This window comes from Podarcis tiliguerta, assembly GCF_965153285.1.
Source record: "Podarcis tiliguerta genome assembly, chromosome: 14".
Lineage (NCBI taxonomy): Eukaryota > Metazoa > Chordata > Lepidosauria > Squamata > Lacertidae > Podarcis > Podarcis tiliguerta.
The window spans coordinates 22,524,340-22,542,094 of NC_139547.1; positions in this window are offsets into that span (position 1 = coordinate 22,524,340).

Below are 17,755 nucleotides of genomic sequence, written 5' to 3' on the forward strand. Positions count from 1 at the left end.
ACATGTTGGAGGGTATGGGATGGCTTCCACTAGAACTCTGAGGGGACATCTTGCCCTTTTGGGTTGAGGCATAAAAGACCCCGGGGGCTCACAGTTTAATATGAAACTCCCCAATTCACACTTCCTGAAACTGCACGGGCCCAAAATACAGCTAGCCTTTGAAATTCACACTGCTCTGAATTTTGCAATGCACTTCTCCAGCCAATGAATGTAATATACTGGGGAAAAGTTTACCTAGACGTGCATAGATTAGTAAAAATAGCATGCAAAAATGCAACCTATTGGGGGAATCACTTGCAAAAATGGTTATGCCAGGAAAGGTTGCACACACAGATGTGTATACCAGGAAAAATCTGCACCAAAAGAATTTCCATGAGAATACCCACTTTTGGAACACAGTCCCCCTACCCCCCCCCCCAATGGAAAAGTAGCCTGGTGCCCAAAATTTGTTCTTTTAATAGCTCCCTTAAGATTTTTTTTAAATAATAAAAAAATCAGCCAGGCCTTTTTTCCGGGTAGCATTTTGGGCTATTGTTCATGCTGGCTTTATTGGACGTAAACTTATTGCTCAACTTTGCCATGTTGTATTTATTTCCTTGTTTTGGTCCACTGTCACGATATTTTCAAATGGTGGGCAGTTGGTGAATCCCTGAAATGAATGAATGAATAAATAATATGCAATTCAGGCTGTGAATCTGATGAAGACTTACCTGGGAGTAAAAACCCCTTACAGTAGTAAACATGCACAGGATGGCGCCATTCATTTTAATCAAATTAAATGTGCTGCTTCTGTCTATTTACTCTCCCCTGCTTACCTCGATCATTCCATAGAGCCAGAAGAGTTCAGAAAGCTCTCAAGATTCATTCCACATGCTGCAACTCTTCCCCAGTTGCCTATAAATGTGATTACGGGAAAGACAAATGGCAGTTTTTGCTCTGATCTTCCGAGACAAGGGTTAATTTCCATCATTGTCCGACGTTATGTTAATCAGCCACCGATTGCTCTTTTTGTATGGAAATATATCACCCTGGATTTAGGATAACTGGCCTCTGCTGTTATCTTTGAGTAATGAAAGGACGCAGCATGCCGGCTGACTCAAGGGCTGAAACACAAGCAAGGCCACTCTTCCCATCGATTTATCATCTATTAAAGGTGTGCCAGTTTTGCAAAGGAACAGCACCTTTGCGCTCCACCAAAGCCAAGAATGAGATCCTCATTTGTTTTCTGGGTGGCTTAAGGTGGGGGGCTAGACCCACCTTGCGGTTCTGAAGGTGACAGGTGCCAAAGAAAAAGGTGTGCTAATTGAGACGTCTCAAGGGAGCGGCAAGAAGGAAACTGGCAAAGGTAACTGGATAGAGAGGATTTGCAGCCGTGCACAGACAAGCATTTCAGGGACTGCTACAGAAGAGACAAAAGTAAAGGAGAAACGTATTAGAGAACAGGACACCATCTTCACGCTTGAGGAAAAGAGGAGAAAATTATGTTAATCAATAAAGGAAACTGATATGTGGGGGAAGCAAGTAGCAGCTATAAAAGAAATAAAGACCGTGGGGTTATTAATTACTAGGTGACCAGAGAAACCTTTATCACAGACACTTGGATGGCTTTAAAAGACAATTGGACACATTTGTGGAAGACAAAGCCTACTGGCCAGAATGCCTATGTTCTACCTCCACTATCAGAGGCAGTGATGCTTCTGAATACCAGTCGCTGGACACTGCAGGAGGGGAGAGTACTGATGTGCTCAGATCCTACTTGCAGGTTTCCTGGTTGATCCCTGTGAGAACAGGATGCTGGACCCCACGGGCCTTTGGTCTGATCCAGCAGGGCTCTTCTTGCATTTTTAAGCAAGTCCCACTGTGTTCAGTGGGTCTAACAAGCCACAACATATGTGCATAGGATGGTAGCCTTAGCGTGTGCCGCCTTCTGCGTTTGCAACATGAATTATGTTGCAAAGATGCAGCTCTAGTTAATTAATAATGCTGGGCTTTATCAAATGTTAGCTTTCCTCTTCCTGGGCTATCTGCGAAAAGCCTTCCCCTCCTTTCTTTAAAGCAGTGGGTGAAAAAAACACTTTAATAATTCAGCAGGAACCTTTTACATTATGGAAATTATAATCAACTGGCAAAGGGTGAGAGATCTGATTTCTTTCTCTCCGCCACCCCCCGCCTGCCGTAGGACTTCAGCTCAAGTGTTACAAGTGTTGCATGATTAATGGCGAATGAAGAGAGGTGTGGAAGGGTCTTCGTTGCAAGATGCAATCTCAGCCGCCCTGCAGTAGATTACTTGCCCGTCGGTCCTCCAACCGCCTCTCCTGACGTGGCCCTATTTTTCAGGATTGCAAACGTGACACTGTCCCGGCGCGTGTGCCTTGAGGACTGCAAACTTGGAGAAGCCCTTTCCATTCTGCCGCATGTACCCTTGGCTGCCATTGAATAATTTAAACCCATTAATCGTTTTAAGAGGAAGACTTAGTGCTGCTTGACTTGCTACAGCCGAATGGAGGGATGAGTGCTTGTGTGCTTCTCCAACACTGCCTCAACGAAGGGTCTTCGGCCGGATGCAGAAGATCCAAAGACACCTGACTTTTCCTCCTTAAACAGCTTGATTTTTCCCCCTCTCTAAAAAAAAATTAAGTGAGGGTTCCTATGCCGAAAGCAGTTAAGCAAACAATAATCCTGCCGCAGTTGTAAGTAGACATCTTACGATATTAGCTGTTTATTTCACTGACATCCATTTGAAGAGTCTACAGGGGGCTGTTTCAGGAGTCAGGACCTCAATGTAATATACAAGCTCTGATTCTGATATTTCCCTTGATAACTGCGCTCTACCTTATTGGGGTCGGAAGTCAGGCAAGGTTCAGTGGCTGTTATAATGCTCACTGTCACCAGTAATAAGTACAAAGGACTTCCTCTAAAAGCAGGCTTATAAAACTTTAAGGAAAGTTGGATTGCTTAAGTGAACTTCCAAGGCTCTTTGGGAGGGGGCGGCTGCGCTTGCCTTGTCTACTTATATTAATTTCACAACGTCTAAAGGGTCAAGCAGTGTAGTTGGTGATGCTGATTAATTCATGAAACACACAGTCTTTGAGCTATCCTATCTACCTACATCTCTCCCCCCCCCCTTTACTCTCCTCCAACCTTTGGGGCTTTATTTTTTTAAAAAAAAATCTATATACAGAGAGAGAAGGCGGTGGGAGGTGGGGAGAGAGTGAGCGTGAGCGTCAAAGAGCTCTAGCCTCTTCCCCCTGCTACCAGGAGTTTAAGGTGCTAGTCAAGAAGAAGGAAAAAAAAAATAGTTCAAACATCTCCCCCGCCCAATCCCTAGCCACATTGATCTGATTCTGCGTGACATTCAGACAATCAAAATTAAATTCTAAATTTTGAGCACAGTGTGAAATTCCAATTAGAGGACTATCATGGTCAAGGCGGCTAATGTGCGTTTGCTACACTGATTGGAAGGTTAACCTTATTTTCATTCATGGGAGGCTGTCTTTGATCAGAATGTGGGGGGTCAGCGGCTACTGAGAATATCATTCAAGGTGGTATAATGGAGAGCTCGCAAAGCTGCAATGTTTGTGGAGTTTGCAGATGAGCAAAAAATGGCCAGCGATTCTCTTCCTTTCTTCAAAGAGAGGCGTTTTTTTATGTTCTTGTTTTTAAACAAGTGCTGAGGGTCTGAGGAGCCAGCAGTGGCGTAGCGTGGGGGGTGCAGGGGGGCCGACCGCACCGGGCGCAACATCTGGGGGGGGCGCGCTCGCACTCGCAGCTCTCTGCCCCTACCTGGCTCACTCACTCTCTCTCACTGCAGTGCTGGCTGTGCGAATCTGATCCGAGCCGCCGGGTCGCCGCCCACTGTGGAGGGGAGGGTGCCAGGCGTGCGGTGCGGTGCGGTGCGGTGCGGAGAGAGAGCAAGGGACTATCTGGGGGAGGGACAGTGCAGTGGGGGGGGGGCGCAAATTACTTGCCTTGCCCCGGGTGCTGACAACCCACGCTACGCCACTGGGAGCCAGCCTGGATGATCCTGTTCAAAGCTGTGATCCTGTGCATGCAAAGTTTAGAATCTAGTGGAAAAGGCCATTGAACCAGTCAGATAAGTTTCTTCATAAGATAACAGCATTGGCTGGCCAGGTGAGGACTGTCATTTACAGGCCCACAGAGGTTGCCATAGAGACAATAGAAGCTATATCCAGATTCTGGGTTTTTTTTGGGTGTGTGTGTGTCTTACTTTCCAGGAGTTGCTGCCACCACCCTCCCACTTACTCCTGCAGCTGCAGATGGGAGGGAACCTGGGATGCACTAGAGCAATTACTCTTAAAACGGTTCTGAGCCAGTGCCCCAGCTTTCCTCACTTCAACCTAAACCTTTGTGATTTATTCGTAGAGTAAAGGCAGTCCACATTCTCTCTCAGTCTGTCCCAGACCTCAAAAAAGTGTGCCTGTCAATTACAGCTCCAATTCTACACCCCCAGGAGCCTGAATGCCAAACGTCTAGGCACAAGGGGATTCTAAAACCCTGAGGTTGGCAAAGCTACATACTTTGGCAGTCAAAGTAAGGAACTTTATTAGTTTGTGAAATATACTTGGAGTCGAGAGTGGATTTCATGCTCTTTATTCAGCTCATAGTGCTGAGGAGGAATGAAAGTCCCCCTAAAGTATCTGCTTTATATACATTATTTACACAATGGGCTGCACGTGATTGGCTAATTCCGGAATTCTCCTGTAGGCCTATCAGGTTGTGGATTCACTTCCATCTGAAGCTGGACTGGGTGGCTCCTGCAGACCAATCAGACTGCTGCATTGTTCTAGGACCAATCAGACTGCTGCATTTTGGATCCTATTGTTCTCGGACCAATCAGACTGCTGCATTTTGGATCCTATTCAACTCAGTACATAACAGTTTGTTATTGAAAGGAAAATGGAAAAAGGATGGCAGCAGCTTTACAGCCTTTGGACCACTACACAAAGGGATCCAGAAATGGTCAACCAAAATGATCAAGGGGATGAAGCGACTCCTCCATGAGGGAGAGTTTCGGACTTTTTAGTTTGGAGGAAAAGCACGAGAGAACTTTACAAAATCATGCACGACACGTAGAAAGTGAACATAAAAAAATTCTCTCTCTCTCTCTCTCTCATAACACAAGAACTTTATGGACACCCAATGAAGCTGGAAATTGGATGATTCAAGAGCAATAAATTAAAGTACTTCCTTTTTCCAGTGTATAGCTAGGCTATGGAACTTGCTCCTGCAGGAGGCAGTCATGGCCACCAACCTGGAGAGCTTTAAAAGAGGATTGGGCAGATTCATGGAAGACTAAGGCTATCAATGGCCACTAGCCATGATGGCAATGCTCTGCCCCATGGCCACAGGCAATAATGCTTCTGAGTACCAGTCACTGGAAACTGCAGGAGGGGAAAGTGCTCTTGTGCTTGGGTCCTGTCTGAAGTTACCTATAGGCATCTGGGTGGCCATTGTGACTAAAGGATGCTGGACTAGATGGACTCCCTTTGGACCGATTCCGGCAGGCTCTTCTTATGTTCTAATGTTCATATGACTTCAGATTCTTAAGTGATTGATCCGGGTCATGATCCACCTGTATCCAATCAGGTGAACCCGCTTTGGAACCTGAGCTTTGTGGATTCATCACCCATCCCTACTGTTAACTGGCTGCACATTTCACATAATGATAAAACACGGTTGTGATAAACATGCTTCAATTTGAGGTTCTACTAGTATTGCCAACACTGTGGCATTTAAGATTCTTTTCATTTTAAATGACGATAACAGGCACGAGAGGGATATTTTATCTAGCTCGTGAAGTCCTTTTAATCAAAATTAATTGCACCCTGTTCTCTGCAGCTATAAACTCCTTGCTGTCTTTGTTGGTGCAGATGAAACTTTACCTGCCGCAACCCCTCAAAGGTGAACCCGCAGAAGTCCCCTTGAAAGCCCCGGTATCTGTCCTGTACCACAGAGCCATGCAAAGCATTTCTCTCTATGACTTCCCAATAGGAGAACCTTAGGATCCTGCGACACAAGGGGTTAAGAAGCATTGAACACCAGCCATTAAGTTGTAGCCTCTGGACATGGAGATATCAAATATTCTTTTTGGTATTTCAAAATCTTTGAACAGGACACACTTCCCTTTCGGTGGCTAAAGAATGCAGAAGTGGCTGTGGAGGACATGTATCACAGCTGGAAGACTAAAAGCAGACTGTCTGATTTTCAGGTGTCTTTGGGATACAAAGGCATTTTTAAATAAAATAAAATAGAACCAGAGGCACAGATCTATCTGTTTTTGTCTTTGTTTGGTTTTATTTTTTAACAAAAACCCCCCACCCCCCAGCAAAGATAATGAGCTTGTATCAAGCTGCAATCTTTGGATCAATCATGCTTGGAGCACCAGCAGATATAATGCTTCCTCCTACCTTTTTGAGACGCCCGCACTGCATACAAGGTATTAGTCCTGAATTGAAAAAGGAGAATCATCTGGAATATTCAAGGTGCCAGACTGCTGTTATGGCCTTAGAGCAAATATACAACAACAGCAGATCATGGGAATCGAAATGTTCCTGGGCTACCCCATTTCAAATGCACATGATTACATGCTTCCCCATCTTAAAAACAAGCAAACAAAAAGGTATGTGTGCAGTGCACTAGAGAGTTCTTTGCGTGTTACATTCAATGAATATCCAATCTGTGTACACAAGAGAGTTGAGCGGTACACTCCCAGTTATTCACAGGCAACACCCAACAAATCTGTGTACCTGCAAATATACCTGTGCATGAAAATGACAGTATTATTGAAAATAGCACACAAAAATGCATTATCTTGGGGGAAATTGCTTGCAAAATTGTGCCCATTAGTCTAAACTGCATACAAAAAATGTGGTGTTGGAAGGAATTCCAACTACAATGCTGTGAATTTTCATGAGGATTTTTAATCTTTAAAAATTTGCTTCATTGTAAAATGTAGAGAACTGAATTTATGACTGGAAAAATGTGAAACTGAGAAAGCCAAAATTGCCAATCCAAAACATCTGCAGGGCACCAGCTTGGGAAAGGCTGCCTTAGATCTTGAGAGTATTTCCTCAAAAATAAAAAAAAATGCTACTTGTCACCATTGTCTTCTTGGACTGCTGCTTTTTCCTGGATGTGATATTTATTGATTTTTTTGACTTGATTCCATTTATGATTTGCTTACCATTAAATACCTTGAAATGATTTCACAGGAAAGACATCAGCAATAAAAACAATGAAAAACAATCCCATGTGTAAAAATGATTACAAACAAATCCACACATACTGTGAAAACTATTAATGCCATTTAATACATAAAAGCCACTGCTGGCACAGATTGGGATAAATATCATGTAGATTATTATTCCACCTACTTAAGCAGTACACAGCTCATTGTTGAAGGAAGCAATAACTTGCAGTTCCACTATCTTTGTGATTAAAACCGAATAGTTTTCTCAAGTTGGCTTCTAAGTTGCTTAAATAAATTGCTTAAATATTACACTAAAGTGGAGCCGAAACAAGTCAGGTTTTTGCAAAGCAAACATTTCACCAGAGCAAAAAAAATACCTTTGATTGCCACAAATGTTTCAGCACTCCTTGGGGGACAAGAAAGAGTTTAGTTGTTCATTTATGTTGCAGTCGCTCTTCTTCAGTGGCATAATCACATTGCCATGGTTATATACCATGTTGAGGAAACCTGAGTTGTTCTAGCTCTGCTCAAAGTGTCACATTTAAGCAAATTATGTAGCCAACTCAAAAGAACTATTCCGTTTTCAACACAAAGATGGTGGAACGGCAAGTCTGTCCAATCTGAATGGGGAGGTGGTGCTGCTACAAAACTGCTCATTAGTTCTGAAATTTGATGATTCCTCTACAGTCTTGTGTTTCCTTTGCACTCAGATCAGTCTTGGGCCTTCTCCCACAGGAATTTGGCTGTGTCATCACTTCCTTCAGCATTCTAATATATCATACTAAGCTTTAAGCCAATTAGGAATGACTACTTACCATGCTGAATCATAGGTAGAGGAAAGGATAATGTGTCCTTCAGATAATGAATCCCCTCCCCAACTCCCTCCCCACCAAAATCCTGGTTTATTTCAACAAGATGGATATAGAGAGAGATTTTTGGCTTCACTCTTTTATTTTCACTGTATCCAATTAGGATGCTGCTTGCTATCAAGCCGTATCCATTTTTTTTTTATGAGATACCTCTCAAAGAGTGATGCTGAAATGTCTGACCTGATATTAATATACTTGGTACTTACTTAGCACCTCTGCTCCTTTGACATCCAGTGCCTTTGAAGAGGTGGATAATGTTCTTGCACTTCGATGGGTTGCGAAAGTGAGGCACAAAGGGAAAAGATGGAAATCATGTTTCTGGTGGTGTGACTCAGATCCAGAGGTGTTGTAAAGGCTGTGTGGTGAGAGCCAGTGGAAGGCCTTGGTTTTATTTAAATTATAGCATCTCTCTAACAACATTAGATAAGGAATCGAATTATCTGCCTTCTCTGTCTGCAGGTCAAGGTCCAGATTGTGGTGCCCCTCTAGGTAGGGGAAGTCTAGTGCCAGCCCATCCAAGATATGTGGCCCTCCAGATGTAGTTGGGCTTCAGCTCTCATCATCCCTCACTATTGATCTTGCTGATTGGAGCTGATGGATGTTGGTGGATATAAGAATATAAGAACAGCCTGTTGGGTCAGGCCAATGGCTCAACTACTGGTCAACCAGATGCCCATGGGTAGCCTGGAAGAAGGACCTGTGTGCAACATCACTCTCCCTGGTTGTGATTCCAAGCATATGGCATTCAGAGGCATACTTCCTCCAGCAGTGGAGGGAGAACATAGACATCATGGGTAGTAGCATGCACTTGGGTGTATCTGAATAAACCAATCTGTTAATTAGTTGCATTCATATCCCACCCACCAGAAGACTCTCGAACTCAGGACGCAAGGGAGAAACATGCTGAGAGGAAGGCATGCTTGGCAAATCCACACCATGATCAACTCCCGCCCGGAAACCAATGTCCCCACTGTGGAAAGATGTGTGGCTCCAGAATTGACCTCCACAGTCACTTTACGGACTCATTGTTAAAACCGTGTTTATGGAAGACAATCTTACTCGGCTACGAGTGATCGCCAAAGAAGAAGACCATAACTTTCATGATTCCAAGGCAGGTTATAAGAATACAAAAAAATATAATCAATATTCAGGCTATCACAGTACTTCAATAGAGCAACAGATACACACCAGAGGCAAACGTGGATGGAGTGATGGATATGAGTCTCACTTTTGTACAGTAGGCAACATTCTAGCCTTACAAAAGTCAGATAATTTATACACATCCACATCTCCATAAAGACAAGCAAGATGCATTATCACAGTTCAGTGACATGTCCCGGTGGGGTATGTAACTGGGCCAGTGGTGTGTGTGGCCTGTGGCAGGGGATGTGGCCTAGAGAGGAGATGTGTCTTTGGGGGAGTTCTTAAGGCCGGATAAAGAATCCTGGGGCCATATTTGAATCCTGGTCCTGAGGTTGTCCATCCCTTCTTGAATAGATCCAGTGGGGAAATGTGCTGCCCCAATTGCAGTGGGCTATCACCCCTATTTAAACCTCTATTAACAGCTGTATTTTCTTTCATCCTCCTGACTCTGGCAAACTTAATATAATGGAAGTTACATAAATCAAATCTCAGCAGTAAGGAGGTTAATAAGTTTACATGGCATAATTGAAAGCCATCTTGATGGCTAAAAAGGATTTGATGTATCAGCTTTTGAGGTTACCCGCTAATTATTTCCAGTGGCCAAGCCAGCAGATATATGGCTACATGGATATGGCTGTATAGAAGCTTTAAGGGGTACTGAAATGAATTTTTATTGCTATATGTGTGTGAATGTGTGTGTGTGCGAAACCGAATTCATTTTCAGATTTTGGAAGGTCTGCCTTTTGTATAAAAAAAATTGGTCTGTGAATTTATGAAGCAAAATTAGCCTGCTTTAGCTGGCTAAATCAAGGGTGGCTAACCCTTTTCAGCCTGATGGTCACATTCTATCATGTTCAACCTTCCATACCATAAGAAGTGCCCTGCTGGATCAGACCAATGGCCCATCTAGTTCAGCATCCTGTTCCAACTGTGGCCAACCTTTGGGAAGTATTCAAGCAGGACTTGACCACAAGAGGACTCTCCCCTCCTGTGGCTGCCAGGTAACTGATATTCAGAAGCATTACTGCCCCCAGTCATGGAGGCAGAACACAACTATTGTTGTTAGGAGCTGTCAGAGCTGGCTCCGGGTCCCAGCTCACCAAGGACCAACGCTAGCCGATAGTATAGTATCAAAGTCTTTATTGAAGAATAGTTTGCATTTCAAAGCCTCAGCGTCCCAGCTCTACGTCTGAACTCTAGACCGGCAAAGCTCCATCTGAGTCTTCGCCCCCTGCGCACCAGTTTAACACTCTAATCTTACTCCACCTCTTCCTTCTCTCTCTCTTCCTCTGGGTCCTACTACCCCCCGGTGTCTCCTCCCTCCTGGACTCTTCTGATGCCGACGTTGACCCCTCTGACTCTTCCCCCTCTCTTCGGCGGGCTTTAGGACCTGGCTCCCTACCCGGGCTGCCCACCTTGCCGCCTTCCTGTACATTTGAACTTGGCGCGCGCGCGCGTTTAACTTTCCTGATGACCGTTTCCTCGCTCCCTGACGAGGGTGTGGTCGCTCCTGCCTCACGTTCTCCCGCTGCCCGCGCGCCACCTGATCCCGATGCTTGGGACTCCTCCCCCCTACTGCCCTCTGGGGGGGACGCTGGTCCGGATTTCCAGCTGCTACTCTCTGAGTCCCCTCTGGCCCCTTCTTCCTGAGGTGCCCCCCTGGGCACTCCCCTTGCCCTGACTATGGGGGCCCCTTTCTGTGAATCTTCCGAGTCACTGGAGAGACTCAGAGACCTCGGACTGCTGTCTTCGCTGACATTTCCTTCGGACTCCTCCCCCTCGCTCTCCGTTTCCTCCCTCTCCTGTGACTCTGCTCCTGAACCCCTGACAGGAGCCATGGACAGTGTTCTCTTTCTCTTTCTTTTTATACTACTACTACTACTACTACTACTACTACTACTAGAGTTTCTTGGTTTACAAAAGGACATGCCTTGTATCTTTTTTCAGGTTGTACAGTCTTTCTTACAAATCAGTTACGTTTGTTACAAGAAATCAGCGTTGAGTACAGTACAGTGGACGCTCGGGTTGTGAACGTGATCCGTGCGGGAGGCACGTTTGCAACCTGCAGCGTCTGCAACCCGCAGACCATGTCTGCGCACGTGTGGGTTGCGATTTGGCGCTTCTGCGCATGCGCAAAGCGCGATTTAGTGTTTCTGTGCATGCACGAGCACCAAAACCTGGAAGTAACCCATTCTGGTACTTCTGGGTTTCGGTGCGTCCATAACCTGAAGCGTCTGTAACCCGAGGTATGACTGTATAAGGTTGGGGAAGAAGAGGAGGGAGAGGAGGGGTGGGGTGGGGTGGTGAGGCTTACCGGTATATTCTTTGGTATAGTGTATATGTGGGGTTTTTGTGTCAGCGTCAACTGGGTAATTTCTCTTTCTATTCATTTATTACATTTCCTTCATAGTGAGAGGTATGGGGGCAGTGCGGTGTGTGTTTGTTTGGTTGGTTGGCTGTCTGTGGTTGGTTGCAGTGGGGTTTGTTTGCTTTTGTGAGAGGGGGAGGGCTTGTTGGGTCAGGTAAGCCAGATGGTTTCGTATGCTTTCTGCGGATTCTTCTTGTTGTCTTGTTGGGCTGTGTATGTGATAAAAGGGAACCATACTGGCGTGAAGGTGCCCTCTTCTATTTGTCCCTGTGTCGGTTTCAGTTTATTGGTTAGCTTTTCTAGTAAGGCCATATCCCATGCGGTCTGGTATCACTGGCCCATGTTTACCCCTGACATGTCTCTCCAGTGTCTGGCTATGAGGCTTCTGGCTGTTGAGATTAGGTGGGTTATATAAGCTCTATGTAATGTGAATGTTCATTATGATCTTGGAAGATGTTCAGTAGGGCCAGTTCTGGGGTGAGTTCCAATACCTGTTTGGGACGTGGGTAGTGCTGTGGGTTAAACCACAGAGCCTAGGACTTGCTGATCAGAAGGTTGGCAGTTCGGATCCCCACGACAGGGTGAGCTCCCGTTGCTCGGTCCCTGCTCCTGCCAACTTAGCAGTTCAAAAGCACATCAAAGTGCAAGTAGATAAATAGGAACCGCTCCGGCGGGAAGGTAAACGGCGTTTCCGTGCGCTGCTCTGGTTCGCCAGAAGCGGCTTTATTGGCCCCCTCGGCCAATAAAGCGAGATGAGCGCCGCAACCCCAGAGTCGGTCACGACTGGACCTAATGGTCAGGGATCCCTTTACCTTTACCTTGTAGGGCTGTTGTCCAGAAGGGTTAGATTTTAGGCCATTCCCACGAATTTTTTCAATTCTCTTTTAAAGCTATCCAAGCTGGTGACTATCACTGCCTCCTGAACGAGTGATGGGACTCTGGGGTGCCCTTTAGGTTTGGCATGTGTGATGGGGGTAATCACAGAGCCGGTGAGGCCATGTCAGGTTCACACACTCAAGCTCTCAGAGCGAGGAATAATTCCTTCCAATCCTTTGCTATGGTGTTGCCGATGGCACTTGCAACCATGCCTAGGAGAGAGGAGGGAGTTTATTCTTCCTGCATTATGGAACTTCGTTGCAGGTACTATATTTTGATTTGCATGTTTTGCAGATCCTCTTTATTGTTATAGTTTGAATACATGTAACCTTCCTCCCCCCCCCCCGCACTATTTGTCTCATAAGTCTTCTTCCACAGAGTAAGGGGGAAATTACACTTTTTTTTTTGGTCTCCTTAAGTAGATGTGGCCAAAAAGATACACAGGCAAATGCAAGTTAAACTGCTGCTCATGTATATTTCTTTTACATCAGGGCCAATTTGAGGGTTGAACACTCTGAATATTCTATCAGGCTCTGGCTAAGTTATTGGAATGGGTTTTGATCACTCTCCCTTTCTCTCTCTTTCTCCTCTAAGCCCAGGGGAGTCAACCTGTCTCCGATGATGGAAAGGTTCTGCCAAGGGACTGAAGATCGGATTGCCGGTATAATTCATTTTAATGCATTCTCCACATACTAATCATTTGCAAAGGTAAGGTCTTCTCTAATAGGAACATGACTGTGGAAAGACATATGTAATTGATCATTTTTTGCATTAGAAAGGGTGATTAAAAACCAAATCCCTCATCTGTTCCAGAGGGACAGGCGTTGTGTATGTTGATTCAGAGGCAGATAGGTTAGGTTATAGATCTATGTCCCCAACTTTGAAATTTGTTGGTGGAGGCTGAGGGTGATGGCGAGTCTGGCTTTGCATGATAAAATGTGGCGCCCTCTCTTTGGCACAAAGTAGGAATCACATCCTCTTGGGCATGCTACATTTGGAATTAAATCTGAATCGAAACATCTGCATGAAAAAGGGAATCCCATGGCCTTGAAGGTTTTGCTATTTGACTGTTTAATGGGTTGATCAAGGGTGTGTGTGTATACGGGTATCTCTTGATCTCTGCACACTTGGCGACTGCTTGCTGAATTTGTGACTTGGTTGAAATGCATTGCCTTTGAAATGAAAAGGAGGTTCTCAAGTGTAATCCCTATGATGGCCTATTAGAGAGAGCCAGTGTGATGATGATGAGTATAATAATAATTTTATTATTTGTACCCCACCCATCTGATTGGGTTGCCCCAGTGTGATGTAGTGGTTAGAGTGTAAGACCACGGTTGAAGCTTGCTGGGTGGCCTTGGGTCAGTTGCTGCCTCTCAGCATAACCTACCTCACAGGTTGATTAAATGAGGAAGGGGGAAACCATATACACCACCGTGAGCTCTTTGAAGAAAAGGTAGAATATAAATGTAATAAATAGATATTAGGAATACTGGAAGCTGCTTTTTACTAGGTCAGAATGTTTGCCTAGCTAATGCACATGTGGGAAACCTGCAAACTAATGACGATGGGGAAAGGGATGTCACTTAGTGGAAGTGCATTTCTGTTGCATGCAGACTGTCCCATTTTCAATCCCTGACATCTTCAGGTAAGGCTGGGAGAGACACCTGTCTGTAACCCTGGGGAGCTGCTGCCAGTCAGAGTAGACAATACTGAGCTAGATTGCCCAATAGGTCTAACTCTGTAAAAGGCAGTTCCTATGTTTACATTTGATCCTCTGATACCTTCAGTGCAGCCTGCTATGGATGCCAAATCTACCCTCCGATGGAGCAGAATTGCTGTGTGTGCGCATGCAATTATGTTGCAAAGTTAGCTGCACGTGAAGTTGCATTCTCCCATGCCCATTTACCAAAGTCAAGTGTTTTGATCCAATACCTTAGATGACACCTCTCCTTATGAAACAACCCAGACCCTGTGTTCCTTATCTGAGGCTCTTCTCCATGTGACCCCTATGAGGAAAGTGCATAGGATGGCAACACAAAAACGGGCCTTTTCAGTTGTGGCTCCCTGCTTGTGGAATTCTATCCCCAAGGAGCCAGATCTAGGGTCAGGCAACCAAGTATTTTAGCCCTTCATTTACAGGGTGAATATGTCCGTTCTTTGTGCTTATCCTTTTAGTTGGTTGGGTTGGATCTCTCCTTTTTTATATATACAGTGGTACCTCAGGTTACAGATGCTTCAGGTTTCTGCTAACCCAGAAATAGTACCTCAGGTTAAGAACTTTGCTTCAGGATGAGAACAGAAATGGCATGGTAGCAGTGCAGCGGCAGCGGGAAGCCCCATTAGCTAAAGAGGTACCTCAGGTTAAGAACAATTTCTGGACCTCCAGAACGAATTACATTCTTAACCTGAGGTACCACTGTACCAGCACCCTCATACACAATTTTGTTTGGGAATTATAAGAAAATAAAGACATAAGTGCAGTTTTGACACCAGTGGTTAAAATCAGTGCAGTTTTGAATGGTTGTCTGCCATCTTGATTCAAAATGGCATCCAATTGTATCCAAACATAGACAAAAACCCGCTCTTTGAACTCTGGTACCATCGTGCAATGTTTGGTAGGGATCGAAAAGCTCCCATGAAACCCCAGAGAGCCCCAGCAGTCAGTACTGATCTAAATGGGCCAATGCTCTGGCTCAGAAATACAGCAACTTCCTGTCTCCCTAACAAAGGCCACACACTGGACTAGATAAACTGTCAGTCTCATTCAGCAGGACTGCTCTGAATCTCAAGGTTATGGGTTTGAGCCCCATGTTGGGCAAAAGAGTCCTGCATTGCAGGGGGTTGGACTAGATGACCCTCACGTTCCCTTCCAACCTTACAATTCTATGATTCTGTTGTTATGTCTATGATGGTATGATTCACACCATATATTTAAAGCACTACTACACTGCTTTAAACAGTCATGGCTTCCCTCAAAGGATCCTGGGAACTGTAATTTGTCACAGGGGTTGAGAGTTATTAGGTGAAACCACCCCCCTCAGAGAGCTACAATTCCCAGAAATTCCTGGGAAGAGGAATGGAAAGTTAAACCACTTTGGGAACCGTAGTTCACGGAGGGGAATAGGGGTCTCCTAACAACTGACATCACCCTTAACAAACTTACAGTTCTTGGGATTCTTTAGAGGAAGCCCTGGCTGTTAAAGGGGTATTGCAGTGCTTTAAATGTAGGTTGTGAGCGTAGCCAAGATACTCTTTAATCAATTAGTCTAACCAATTTGTTGAATGAACCCTGCAACCCTTCTCTGCAAACATACATGTGCAAAACAAGCAAACCTCCTAACTGAAAAAAATAACTAATGAATGACCAAAATACCTTTTTAAAAGTAAGCAAAGCTGTGTCATTCTGCCACTCCATTAAATGTGTCAGGCAAAGGCCTTTTAGAAACAGGTTGGTAATTAGATGGGGATGGGCATGCAGGCAGCAAAAAAAAAAAAAAAAAAAAAAAAGGAGAAAGGAAAAAAAGGAAAGAAAAAGCATCGCTTTGCCATACAGTCAATCCATCACACCTTGCAAGGCCTAAATGTTACCAGCAATTAAACAAGTTAGTGGGGGGAAAAGTTGACAAGCGAGTTTCATCACAGCCTCGTCTCGCCAGCCGCAAAGTATGTGGGTCAAGCCTATTAGACCATCCCTCCCAATTCAACGTAACAAAAGAAAACCTATCAAAACCAATTGTAATGTTTGGCAGTAGACGAGGGTCTGTGTTTTGAGTGGGCGCTGCGGTGCGGGGGTGCAAGGAGGAGTGAGTTTGTTGTTGTTTATTTTATTTATTTTTTAAAAACATCAAACACCACAACCTTTTCCCCCTTTCCCATTCACCCTTCCAAAGTCAAGTGTCCACAGACTCCATTAAATTCGAGGTGGGGGGGGGGTGAGTTATAAATTGAACATATGGAGAGCAGTGTCTTTTCTTAAAGTGATGTTTCCTCCCGTTAATGGATTTGGCTGTGGCCAGGAATCAGGCACAAGCTGTCTTAACTAAATCTTTGACTGATTATGCATTTTCTTCCCCTCTCCCCCCCTCCCTCCTCCCTCCCACTATTCATACAAGATAGATTCATCATTCCAATTTGTCAAGCTGGCGAGGTTCCAATTAATTATGCCTAGGAAGGCTCAGCCTGCATTAGACCACTGTCAAGCCTAATCTAGTGCCTCATTCACTGCGGCCCCAAATGAAGAGATATCAGAGGTGTTGTTCCTCTTGGTACTTAATTTGATGAATGCCCTGGCAGGGACGACTGGCGGGCGAGGTATATGCGAGCCTGTCTTTGTATCAGCCACCACCAGTGAAGTAGCCTCTCTTTCTTCCCACTAATTTGAGGGCTCATCTGTACAGAAGATTTTCCTCCTTCTCTCTTTTGCTGGGAGAAGAGGTGAAGGGATTGGTGGAGATGATGGAGGGAAAGTACTGGGACTCGTGTGTTTGTGTGAAAGCCTTTTGTGTATGGGTGTCCCAGGTACAGCTGTACTTACAGGCTGTGAATAGATAGAGCCTCATTGTTGCACAGGGACATTTGCAACAAACCTTCCAAGACAGTAGAGAATGTCATTTGCCTTTTGCCAGGGGTGAGGAGCGTTTTCCAGCCGAAGGGCCGCATTCCCTTGCAGGGAACCTTCTGGGGGCCACATGCCAGAAGTGGGTGTGGCCAATGGAAATAGTAGGTGGAGCAATGGTTGCAACTCTTACCTTTCTGTCCAAGTTAACACACATGTACCTTTCTCCTTCCATGCAAGGAAAAGACACCATCAAGGGCACATTCCAACCACAGAAAAGCTCTCAAGGAGGGCATGGAGCAGGACTGGTCTGGAAAATGGGCCTGAGGACTTGTTAGAAAGGCCTGTGGGTATTTGGCCACCCCCCTGAATTACATTGATGGTGTTGAGTGGAGGACAGGATTTGTTGTGGGACTGGTGTTTCTCATGCATGAAAGTGTTTGGGGTGTGTGTGTGTTTTTTTTTTTCTGTAGAAGTCACACAATGTCATTGTCATAGAAATGTCAGCCTGTGTTCCCCCTGCTCATTTAAGTTATGATATCTATTTGCAGGGGGAAATCCAATGTTAAAAGAAATCTTGTTCCCAGTAATGATGCTTTTATGAGATCTAAACACCCATTTAAAGCATGAAGCTTCTGTCTGGATGCACCCCTTGCAAGATGTTTGGTCCATCTAAGTCCAGGTATTGTCTGCTCTGACGGTTCCAATTAATCTATTCATATTGCCTGGGTTTT